General features: G+C 39.5%; 1 protein-coding gene across 2 annotated transcripts in view; it reads left to right on the plus strand.

Annotated features, from left to right (window-relative positions):
* Window positions 1-12739, plus strand: part of KIAA0825 (KIAA0825 ortholog) — a 436774-nt gene that overhangs the window by 28775 nt on the left and 395260 nt on the right. For both annotated transcript variants that reach the window (XM_043464654.1, XM_043464655.1), the window contains exon 2: window positions 5793-5939. The gene's annotated coding sequence lies outside the window, so the exon portion shown is untranslated. The remainder of the gene's footprint in view (window positions 1-5792; window positions 5940-12739) is intronic.

The following is a 12739-nucleotide window of genomic DNA, read 5'->3' on the forward strand; positions in this document are numbered from 1 at the left end:
TCCTGAGAAATCTGTATGCAGGTCAAGAAGCAACAGTTAGAACCGGACATGGAACAACAGACTGGTTCCAAATCAGGACAGGAGCACGTTAAGGCTGTATATTGTCACCCTGCTTATTTAACTTATATGCAGAGTACATCATGAGAGATGCTTGACTGGATGAAGCACAAGCTAGAATCAGTATTGCCTGGAGAAGCATCAATAACCTCAGATACAGAGATGATACCACCCTTATGGCAGAAAGCGAAGATGATCTAAAGAGCCTCTTGATGAAAGTGAAAGAGGAGGGTGAAAAAGTTGGCTTAAACTCAACATTCAAAAAACGAAGATCATGGGATCCAGTCCCATCACTTGGTAAATAGATGGGGAAACAATGGAAGCAGTGAGAGGCTTTATTTTCTTGGGCTCCAGAATCACTGCAGATGGTGACTGCAGCCGTGAAATTAAAAGATGCTGGCTCCTTAGAAGAAAAGCTATGGCCAACCTAGACAGCATATTCAAAAGCAGAGACATTACTTTGCTATCAAAGGCCTGTCTGGTTAAAGCTATGGTTTTTCCAGTAGTCACATATGGATGTGAGAGTTTGACCATAAAGAAAGCTGAGCACTGAAGAATTGATGCTTTTGGACTGTGGTGTCGGAGAAGACTCTTGAGAGTCCCTTGGACTGCAAGGAGATCCAACCAGTCCATCCTAAAGGAAATCAGTCCTGCGTGTTCTTTGGAAGGACTGAAGCTGAAGCTGAAACTCCAATACTTTGGCCACCTGATGTGAAGAACTGACTTGCTGGGAAAGATTGAGGTTAGGAGAAGTAGACAACAGAGGATGAGATGGTTGGATGGCATCACCAACTCTATGTACATGAGTTTGAGCAGGCTCCGGGAGTTGGTCATGGACAGGGAGGCCTGGCATGCTGTGGTGCTGTGGTCCATGGGGTCACAAAGAGTCAGACACAACTGAGCAACTGGCTGAATTGATTTTAAATTCCCTGGTCTTCCTTGGTAGCTCAGCTGGTAAAGAATCTGCCTGAAATTCAGGAGACCCAGGTTCGATTCCTAGGCCAGGAAGATCCCCTAGCGAAGGGATAGACTACCCGCTCCAGTATTCTTGGGCTTCCCTGGTGGCTCAGACAATAAAGAATCCTCCTGCAGTGCAGGTGACCTGGGTTTGATCCCTGTATTCAGATGATCCCCTGCAGGAGGGCATGTCAACCCACTCCAGTATTCTTGCCTAGAGAGTCTCCACGGACAGAGGAGCCTGGCAGGCTACAGCCCATTTACTTGTAGAGTTGGGTATGACTGAGTGACTAAGCGCAGCACTCTTAAATTCATTAATTCTTCAGGTCATCTTGAATGTGTTGTCAGGTTTGTAAAGCGAATTTTCACTTAATATACTTTTCAAGTCTAAAATGTCCATTTAGTTGTTTTCCAACATTTTTTCTCATTATTGAGAATCTCTCTTTTTTTATTCATCATTGCCTTACTTTCGTTTTATTTTTTAAATATGGTCACCTTTGGTTCATTGAATGTATTTATAATTCTGTTTTAAAGACTATGTTTAAATTCAATATCTAGAGATACCCAGTTTCTATTGGCCACTTTTTCCCTCCTTGTATATCTCGTACTATCTTGTTGGAAAGTAGATATTTTAGATCATATATTGTGGCAATTCTGGATTCTGATTTTTTTTTTCTCACTGTTACTGCTTTATTTGCTTGTTGTTGTTGTTTTTTTTTTTTTAGTAATTTGCCTAAGTTAAATCAGTGACATCTATTTCCCTTGTGACAGGTAGCCACTTATGTACTTTTTCTTTATTTCTTTTTGAGATTCTTGTTATTAGTTTTACATTTGGTTTCCTGGGACTTGCCTCGCTCTCTTTCTGTGAAGCTTGATAAGCTGATGGTCAGACAGTGAATGTGCCTAAACACTTCAAGTCAGTAAGTCATCTGTCATCTGCTCATGAATCTCTGTATTGATAGAGGAATACATTTAAAATTTATATTGTTTTTTTATATTGTTTTCTCCTGAACTCTTTCCCATTTCCTCTGTGCTGTGATTGTCCAGCCCCAGCAACGTGTGGGTAGTTTTGTTCCTCTCAGGCCTCCGTTGGACATCCTCTTAGCCATAGCCAAGAATGCGCTTGCCCCAAGAGTGAACACAACTTGGATTAATAGGGCTGTTGCTTCTCTGTTCTTGCTCCCCCTTGTGAGGCCATCACTTCCAGTGAAACGCTGCAGAAGGCTGGCATCACCCACCACTCAAGTTCCCCCGAGCCCCCTTTGACCACTGCAGAGTTCTTTCTGGTTCTGGTGATCTTGCCCACTCTGGAAGAACCTCTGTACTCACTGAATTCTGGTTGATATCAGTAAGAGCACCTCTGGGCTAGACTACCACAGGGTCCTAGTTTTCTTACCTAAAAATGAATAGTTTTTCAAATATCAATACTTCTCAAATTAGTATCTTCCTTTGGTCTATTTATGGGTGCCTGGGTGACTGAAATGGTTGTATTTGTCAATCTTGTCTAGCTCTATAGTTTGACTTATCTCCATATTCTTTTGGGGCAAATTTTTGTTTTATGTTGGTTTCAGACGTGAACACAAAGCAAAATGATTTTCTTCAAATGCCCCATGGTCCTTGGCTATGCATTCATATTACAAAGAAGCAAGTCAAAAAGCTGCCTAGAAACTACATTTGGATGGCACCGATTTGATGGTCCAGTTTGCTTTAGAGTGCTGCTGCTGCGTCGCTTCAGTCGTGTCTGACTCTGTGCGACCCCGTAGACGGCAGCCCACCAGGCTCCCCCGTCCCTGGGATTCTCCAGGCAAGAACACTGGAGTGGGTTGCCATTTTCTTCTCCAATGCATGAAAGTGTAAAGTGAAAGTGAAGTTGCTCAGTTGTGTCCGACTCTTCACGACCCCATGGCCTGCAACCTACCTGGCTCCTCCGTCGATGGGATTTTCCAGGCAAGTGTACTGGAAAAGAGAGGGGTGCCATTGTCTTCTCCATGCTTTAGAGTGAGTTGGTGGGTGACCATGATTATGCTAGAAGTCTGCTGAAGCCAGAACGAGGCAGACCTTTCTCTGGGGGCACCCCTGCTACCTTCCCTGCTACTCTGCTTTGTATATAGTAGTGTGTGTATGTTAATCCCAGACTCCTAATTTATTTCTCCCCCACCTCGACCTTTCCCCTTTGGGAGCTGTAGATTTGTTTTCAAATTCTGTGAGTCTGTTTCTGTTTTTGTGCATAAGTTCACTTGTAGCATTTTTTTAGATGCCACATGTAAGTGATATGATTATTTTTCTTTGACTTAATATGATAATCTCTAGGTCCATCCATGTTGCTGCAAATGGCATTATTTCCTTCTTTTTATGGCTGAGTAATATTCCATTGTGTATACGTACCACATCTTCTTGGGTCCTGCTCTCCTCTGTTCTTTTCAGGATTTTCTGTGTGTTCAGTCACTCAGTCGTTTCCGACCCTTTGTGACCCCATGGGCTGCAGCACACCAAGCTTCCCTGTCCTTCACAATCTTCTGGAGTTTGCTCAGACTCATGTCCATTGAATCAGTGATACCGTTGTGCATTGCCATATTTCTTCATAGTTGTTTTTTTAGTGGATTATGAACCCATTTTTAGAGAACAGTTTTGGTTTTTTTTTTAACTGTAGTGGTTATTATTTTAGTTACTGCCTCTTTTTATTTCCTTACCTGATTCTGTATCCCACATTTACCTTTGGGTTTACATTTTCTTTTACCTATGTACATTTACATTTTATCAGGTAAGCAATATTACCAAAGTTGACAGTTTGTAGAAAAGTAAATCTTCATTTTTTTCCCTTGATCAAGCTGTTGAAAGTTATCATTAAAGGACAATTCACTCTGCAGGCTTACATTGTCATCAAGAAAGCAATTTCAGTTATTTATGGTTTTCCATGAAATCTTGTGATTTCAGATATAGAGTGTAGGTAATATGTTGTATCTCTATGATGGCTCCGTAGAGTTGGCATCTCCCCTTAGTTCTTAAGCCAAACTGAACCATGTCTCTCATTATAATTCCTCTATTTTCTCTTCTGCTCAAATTTAGTTCCTAGACTGGCCAAGTTGCCTGTGAGGGTTTCTGTCTGTTTCTGATGAAGTATTAGCTGGATATCAGCGTGGGATAATAGATGTTAGTAACATTTAAGCACTTGTATTTCAGATACCAGGGAAAGGCAAGAAGTGTGAGAACAATCAGTAAATATTGAGAGAAACATCTGGAACCTTCTTCGTATTAGTTTTATAGTTGACCTTGGGCTTCCCTGGTGGCTCAGACGGTAAAGCATCTGTCTGCAGTGCTGGAGACCCGGGTTCAATCCCCGGGTCGGGAAGATCCCCTGGAGAAGGAAATGGCAACCCACTCCAGTATTCTTGCCTGGAAAATCCCATGGACAGAGGAGCCTGGTAGGCTACAGTCCATGGGGTCGCAAAGAGTCAGACACGACTGAGCGACTTTACTTCAAGCTTAATGAAGAGATCATTTTGGCTGATCACAAATCATCAAATAGCTTTTTCTATTAAATAATATACTTATTATTTGACTTTTCTTTTCTGTTTAAGAAGGCAAGATAAATAAGTGTAGATTTTGGAATGTTCATGATATCAAGCTACAGTAAAACGTAATAAGAGTTTTACAAATATCCTGGGTAAACATACCAATGTACAAAATTACACAAATATAAACATATATAAACAAAACATGAAAAAGCCCTTGTGAAGAGATATTATTTATACTAACACTCAAAATGTGATGTTCCTGGGGATACATCTAACATAGCAAGAGATGTGCAAAACTCCCATGAGGAAACTAGTAAAGCATTATTTTGTACAGTAGGACCTCAATAAATGGAATGATATGTAATACACGTGGCTTTGGGAAACAAGATTTTATAGGTGCCCAATTTGATCAATTCAATCAAACTTATGTGTATTTTTGAGGGGAGGAGAGAATACTTGACAAACGATTTTAAAATTATATAGAGAGACAGAGGGCCAAAAAACAAGAATAACTGCAGTGTATTTTGGTGCAGGCAAAGTCAGATAGATTGGTGGAACCTCACTAGTGAATGTTAGACTACAGACTCACCTCTTTGGTGACTTTATGTGGGAGGTTATTAGAAACACAGAATCTCAGGTCCTGACCCCAGATCAACTGAGTCAGAATCTACTTTATCAAGATAACCTAGAAGAGTGGGGAAATGATTTTTTTTTTATTTTAATTTTTAAATTTATTTTGTAGTATTTTGGCCTCACTGTGTGGCATGTGGAATCTTAGTTCCCTGACCAGAAATCAAACCCAAGCCCCCTATATTGGAAACTTGGAATCTTAACCAGTGGAACTCCAGGGATGTCCCAAATATGGTTTTAAGAAACAGTTCTGGGGCAACTGGTAATTAAAAAAGAAAGCTGTAACTGTATTGAAAGGTATTGCTTGATTCATATGGTGCAGCCATCCCTTACTGTCTATGATCTACGTTTCTTTAGGAACATTTGAAAACTCAATGATAATAAAAGGGATACTTTGTGCATATTTTTAAGGTGCATCTGTTATCCATGTGCCAATAATCTAGGAGTCACTTGTTAATAAGCTTTTTTACGGTGCCCCAACTTCAGGATGTCTTTATGTGTTTCTAGCATCTCTTGGATCAAGTCTGTATATCCTACCGTAATGATAGTATTGTTACTGCCAATGTAGATCACTCACGTTGTGACTGTGCCTCCTCCATGTGGGTGATAAAGCTATATCTAATTATTTTATAGGTGTGCTTTGTATATTTTGGAAAAAAGCTGCTGAAGACACTGACGAAAAGGCAGCTCTTCTACTGACACCTCAGAAGGAAATAAGTTACCACCTACGTTAGGATTAGAAGGCCAGCTCATTCTTAGAATCTTCTGAAACAAAATTAGGTAAGAAATGCTTTTCATCATACTTTAAATGATTTGTCCTCCATCTTCCCAGTTTGCTTGAAAGCTTCTATAATTCTATTCCTTTGGCCTCTAAGAGAAATGCAGTTAGCATTTTCCTTTAGGAAGGCAGCATGCCAGCCAGCTGTCAGCTTTATGATGTACCTGATCTCCGATGTCAGGGGAAGCACAATTCAATTTTAAAGTAAGTCTTCTGCGCAATAGTGCAGCAGGGCTGCCAGCGTCTCTCTTTATGTTCCTTTCTTTGAAATTCTCCCTGTTCCTCACACAGTATAGTTTTATTTTTAAATCCTTTGTGTAAGATGAAACTACCACTAGCTGACTTTCCTTGTCCTTAGCTAAAAATCAATGAATTGACTGAAATTATCTGTAAATACTTCTGCTACCCTTTCTCATTTCTAGAAAATAAAGTACCACTGCTTGTTTAACTTATGACTTGTCTAAACATGTTGAAAGCATTGACTATGAGGCATAACACTCAGACTCTGAAAGAGAGAACTGTGACAAGTTCAGTCAAAAGGGAAGAGAGGAATAATTTATAAAAGGTGCTGCAGATAATGATGCCAGCTAGTTATTTTAAAATGCATCCATCTCACCTTTTAATGAATTAGATTTGTCAACAGGAAATGTTTTATGCACCACTTCTAATAAAAGTGGCATGCTAGGAATGCAGTGCTTTGAGGTTGGCTGCTTCAAAGCTTCAGAGTATCTTCAATTCAAAGATATTTTTTAAATAATAGATATTAAAAGTATATTTAAATAATATTAAGGTTGTGACACAAACACCAAATGACAAAATTCAGGAGTTTCAAAGCAGAGTCTGACATGCCATCACTTTCTCACATAGTAACTGTTTTTTAAATTAGGAGTGTAACAGACTGATTTGGGGATTGTGTGTCAGTTTAACTTTAGATTCTCTTGTTGTTTTCGCTGGTGTCACAACCTTAATGTCAGCTTTTCAAATAGGTTTCTACATTTCCTTTGGTTCGGGGTCATTAAAAAATGCATATGATGAATCTGAGAGGCATAAATAGGTCACACTGAAGTGAAATTCCTTGCCTCTTTGGTATTGAGATACAGCTATTACCTGCCTTGTAAGTGGAAAAAGTTAGCTCAGGCATTTTGGTAAATTTCAGTTTTTCAGGATTTTGGTTCAGACCATTGTAAACCCAAATGACAAAACATGACATTGGTATGGTTGTGTTCTTGTTCCTCTAATCCAAACCACCCAATTTTGTTGATTATCATCCCTAGATATTAAAAAACATAATTCCCACAGGTGATTGTTTTTTCACTTAAAGTACAAGTTAATCCTGACAATTATTTCAATAGAAGTATCCTTATTCAGTATAATTAAGTATAGGTAACTCTACCTTGAATTTTTCCATATGCCAGCCTTTTATATAAACACTTTAATGCAGATTTTGGGGTAAATGTGATTTTTTTTAAGGTTAACACTTGTTTAGAAAGCAAATATAAAGTAAAAATCTGTTGCATTGTGTTGAATGTTAAAAAAAAAAAAATTCTCGTACCCAATTGGACATTCAAGGAGGAGCATGGAGCCTACCTTACTCCATTTTGCAGGGAGAGAGAGAAGGGAAAGAGGAGAGAAAAATAATTCCACCCATTTCCTTGATTCTCGTATGTCATGATCTCACTGGGCAGGTCATATGCTGAATATGGTTTTAATTTAGAAAAATAAACATCAGAATCTGTCTCACAGTTGTCTTTTTCATCACCCATGTTAGAGAAATGAAAAGTGGAAAGAGAGGCAAATTATTTATTGATCTTTTCTGACTGACTCAAATATACTGGCCAACCCCAAATATAAGACTTCATAGTTCATATCTCCACCTTCACTGACTCTCCAGCTTTTACCGTTCCTCAATTCAGTTCAGTTCCATCCCTCAGTCGTGGTCTGACTCTTTGCAATCCCATGGACTGCAGCACGCCAGGCCTCCCTGTCCATCACCAACTCCCGGAGCTTACTCAAACTCATGTCCATCATGTTGGTGATGCCATCCAGTCATCTTCATCCTCTGTCGTCCCCTTCTCCTCCTGCCTCCAATCCCTCACAGCATCAGGGTCTTTTCCAATGAGTCAACTCTTCGCATGAAGTGGCCAAAGTATTGGAGTTTCAGCTTCAGCATCAGTCCTTCCAATGAATATTCAGGACTGACTTCCTTTAGGATGGACTGGTTGGATCTCCTTGCAGTTCAAGGGACCCTCAAGAGTCTTCTCCAACACCACAGTTCAAAAGCATCAGTTCTTTGGTGTTGAGCTTTCTTTATAGTCCAACTCTCACACCCATCCATGCTGCTGCTGCTGCTAAGTCGCTTCAGTCATGTCCGACTCTGTGCGACCCCATAGATGGCAGCCCACCAGGTTCCCCGTCCCTGGGATTCTCCAGGCAAGAACACTGGAGTGGGTTGCCATTTCCTTCTCCAATGCATGAAAGTGAAAAGTGAAAGTGAAGTCGCTCAGTCGTGTCCGACTCTTAGCAACCCTATGGACTACAGCCTACCAGGCTTCTCTGTCCATGGGATTTTCCAGGCAATAGTACTGGAGTGGGGTGCCATTGCCTTCTCCCATCCATACATGACTACTGGAAAAAGCAAAGCTTTGATTTGATGGACCCTTGTAGCTAAAGTAATGTCTCTGCTTTTTAACTTGCTGTCTAGGTTGGTCATAGCTTTTCTTCCAAGGAGCAAGCATCTTTTAATCTCATGGCTGCAGTCATCATCTGCAGTGATTTTGGGGCCCCAAAATATAAAGTCTCTCATTGTTTCCCCATCTATTTGCCGTGAAGTGATGGAACCAGATGCCATGATCTTATTTTTGAATGTTGAGCTTTAAGTCAACTTTTTCACCCTCTTCTTGCACTTTCATCAAGAGGCTCTTTAGTTCTTCACTTTCTGTCATAAGGGTGGTGTCATCTGCATATCTGATGATGTTGATATTTCTTCTGGCAATCTTGATTCCAGCTTGTGCTTCCTTCAGCACAGTATTTCACATGATGTACTCTGCATATAAGTTAAATAAACAGGGTGACAATATACAGACTTGACATACTCCTTTCCCAATTTGGAACCAGCCTGTTGTTCCGTGTCCAGTTCTAACTGTTGCTTCCTGACCTGCATGCAGATTTTCCAGGAGGCAGGTCAGGTGGTCTGGTATTCTCACCTCTTGAAGAATTTTCCACAGTTTTTTGTGATCCACACAGTCAAAGGCTTTGGCATAGTCAATAAAGCAGAAATAGATGTTTTCCTGGAACTCTCTTGCTTTTTCTATGATCCAACAGATGTTGGCAATTTGATCTCTGGTTCCTCTGCCTTTTCTAAAACCAGCTTGAACATCTGGAAGTTCACGGTTCAAGTGTTGTTGAAGCCTGGCTTGGAGAATTTTGAGCATTACTTTGCTAGTGTGTGAGATGAATGCAATTGTTCGGTAGTTGAACATTCTTTGGCATTGCCTTTCTTAGGGATTGGAATGAAAACTGACCTTTTTCAGTCCTGTGGCTACTGTTGAGTTTTCCAAATTTGCTGGCATATTGAGTGCAGCACTTTCATAGCATCATCTTTTAGGATTTGAAATAGCTCAAATCCTAATAGGAATTCCAAATTCCTAATAGGAATTCCAAATCCCAAATAGGAATTCCATTGCCTCCACTAGCTTTGTTCATAGTGATGCTTCCTAAGGCCCACTTGACTTCGCATTCCAGGATGTCTAGCTCTAGGTGAGTGATATCTCCATCGTGATTCTAGCATGAGGTAATTAGGCTGCATTGTATACTGGTTTGAAAATGTATACAGTTGTCTGTGAAGGATTTGGCTAACTCGTCCAAATTTATCTAAACTATACTAGTGTTCTTGCTTGAACAAATGTTTAAAGTCATTATTATTGTTCATACTAATACCAGTTCTGATTTCTATTTGATTAAAATGAATTTTTAAAACAAAAATATCTGTTTTTAAATTCAAAGAAAGCTATTCAAATAAATGAGTTGGAACTCAGTGCACACCTACAATGTAGAAAAAGCTTTCTGGCATAGAAATAAAATAATCTCTTTAAATAACATAGGCCAAAGCCTTCACACAAATTCATCTAGAACAGTTTCAGATTTATGTAATTAATAAAGTTGGATACTGGGTCTCAAATGTATTAAATGTCCTTCAATGTACAGTGATGTTCTAGTGACTGTCTGGAAAACAGTTGTTTTGCTACATCAGTCAATTCTGTAAACGGCTTTCTAATATGATACAATATATGCTTTTAATAGTTTTCTATAATATTAAGAGATAGTATTTATTGAGTATTTTCTGTATTCTAACAACTGTTCTGAATAGTATCCATGGATTATCTCACGTAACCCTCATAACAAGACTGTATTGATCTCAGTATTTTATAGATATGGTAGAGGCATACAAGGAGAACATTATAAAAATAGTAAGTAACAGAGCTAGAATTCCACCACTGGCATTGTTATCCCAGATCTCATACTCTAAGCCCCCACTACTCCAAGTGTGGTCTCCAAGCCGGCGGTATCACCATTACCTGGGAACTTTTCAGAAATGCAGACTCTCAGACTCCACTCCAGTATCACATCTTATATGCTACTTTGAGTATTCCTCTTATATATAAAGTGCATCGTAAAAAAATAAATGACTAAATGTAAACAGGAATCCAAGCTACCTGGAGATCATTTGTATAAAGAACCAAAAAAAAAAAACAAAAAAACCTAGACCATAAACAGCAAGTCTTTCTCTCTACTGGGCAGCTAGCTACTTCTTCATCTGAGACTTTCTCACAATCACGTTGGAACACACTGCCTTTGAATGCAGACTCTAGACAGACTGCCTATGTGTGAACCTCAGCTCCTATTTCTAGCTGTGGGACCCTAAGAAAGTCACACAGCTCTCCGTATCTCAGCTTCATCTTCTGGGAATGAGGTCTAAAATTGTACTTACTTCACAGGCTTGTTGTGAAGATGAAACAAGTTAATCCGTGGAAAGGTTTTAAAACAGAACCTGGTATAAGTGATAAATGTTTTCTGCTGTGGTTGTTGTTAGTTATGATTCCCATCTTAAAGAGGAGAATAGAGTCTCATCTCATATTTGGTAATAAACTGACAAATATTTTTGTTGGCAGGGCTTACCATGTAAAGGGACATCTTTGCTGTTAGAGTCCAAATCATAAATTTTAGTTTTTGTATTTTCTGCAAACTTTCTCCTTGCAGCACTTCCTGCCTTTGAGTTCTCCTAAACACCACTTCACTGTGGTACTTAACTAGTGAAGTCCAATGCACTCAATTCAAAGTCAAAACAAAACATGTAACGGCTTAGTGAATTTTTAAATATAGTATATGTTCTTAAACTAAATAAAACTAATGAATGAAGCTTGTATGCCCATTTGGCCAACCCCTTGGATAAGTAATACAGAACAGTCAGAATAAAGTGTCTATTCAAAGGCTGAATACTTCAGAAGCTGTTTGTTTTCTTTTGGACATTATTCTGAAGTCGTACATACAGTTAATCATGGTAGTGTTTAGGGGAATAATGATTTGGTGTGCAGGTACTCACTCCACAGCTATTTAAGACTACATCTAACATGTGAAGGGAGACTGCCTTTCCTGAAAAGTACCAGTTTGAAATCTCATTTGTGGAAGGCACTGAGATAAAAATAGTCGGTGAAAAGAATATCCTGGGAATCTTTTAAATTGTCAATTCTGGGACACACACCCAGGAAGTTCAGTTCACTAGGCCCGGGATGAGGCCCACCTAGGTGTTTGAATTTTTAACAAATGGCCAACGTGATTCTAGTTAAATTAGTGTCCTCGAGTACACTTGGAGAACCTCTGCAGTAGTGGCGAAGACGTGAATTAAAAAGAGCTTTCGTTGATTCCCTTCCTTCTGGCAACACTGTCCTCTTTGGTACTAGTTTTTTCCATCCTATGACCCAGCTTTCTTATTTGTCCTCTCCTTACCCCCATCAATGGTTCCCAAGCCAATCTTTAATTTTTCTGCTTTTTTTTTTTATACCCTTTCTCAAAGAATATATCTTCTGGATTTATCAGTCATATCTGTGCAGATGGTTCTACAAAATAACCACAAAGTCTGTTTAATCTAAAAATCTCTAAGCCAAAATGCAGGTGCTGTAATCAATTTAGAGCCTATGGGCAACGTTAAAAGAAAGAAGTAGTTCAGTTCAGTTCAGTTCAGTCGCTCAGTCATGTCTGACTCTTTGCGACCCCATGAACCGCAGTACGCCAGTCCTCCCTGTCCATCACCAACTCCTGGAGTCTACCCAAACCCATGTCCATTGAGTCGGTGATGGCATCCAACCGTCTCATCCTCAGTCGTCCCCTTTTCCTCCTGCCTTCAATCCTTCCCAACATCAGGGTCTTTTCAAATGAGTCAGCTCTTCACATCAGGTGGCCAAAATATTGGAGCTTCAGCTTCAACATCAGTCCTTCCAAGAAAAAGTAGTAAAAAAGAATAAAAAGAAGTAGTAAAAAGGAATAAAATAGGATGAAATGGAATAGATCAAAGCAAGAGGAGCAGTGTTTCATGAGACTTTCATTTAAGATATGTGTGCACACTTACACATTAGATTTCAATGCATTTTTTTTTTAACCTTGTAGGTCATAATTCAAAAAGTTTGAGAGATACTCTCTGAGTTTTGGTGTCCTGGACTTCAGTGTGACATTATGAGCACTATGTTTTCCCATGCATTCTACTCATATATCTGCTGCATCTCTATTCTGGACATTACCAATTTCTGTG

Source organism: Cervus canadensis, chromosome 4 (assembly GCF_019320065.1).
Source record: "Cervus canadensis isolate Bull #8, Minnesota chromosome 4, ASM1932006v1, whole genome shotgun sequence".
NCBI lineage: Eukaryota > Metazoa > Chordata > Mammalia > Artiodactyla > Cervidae > Cervus > Cervus canadensis.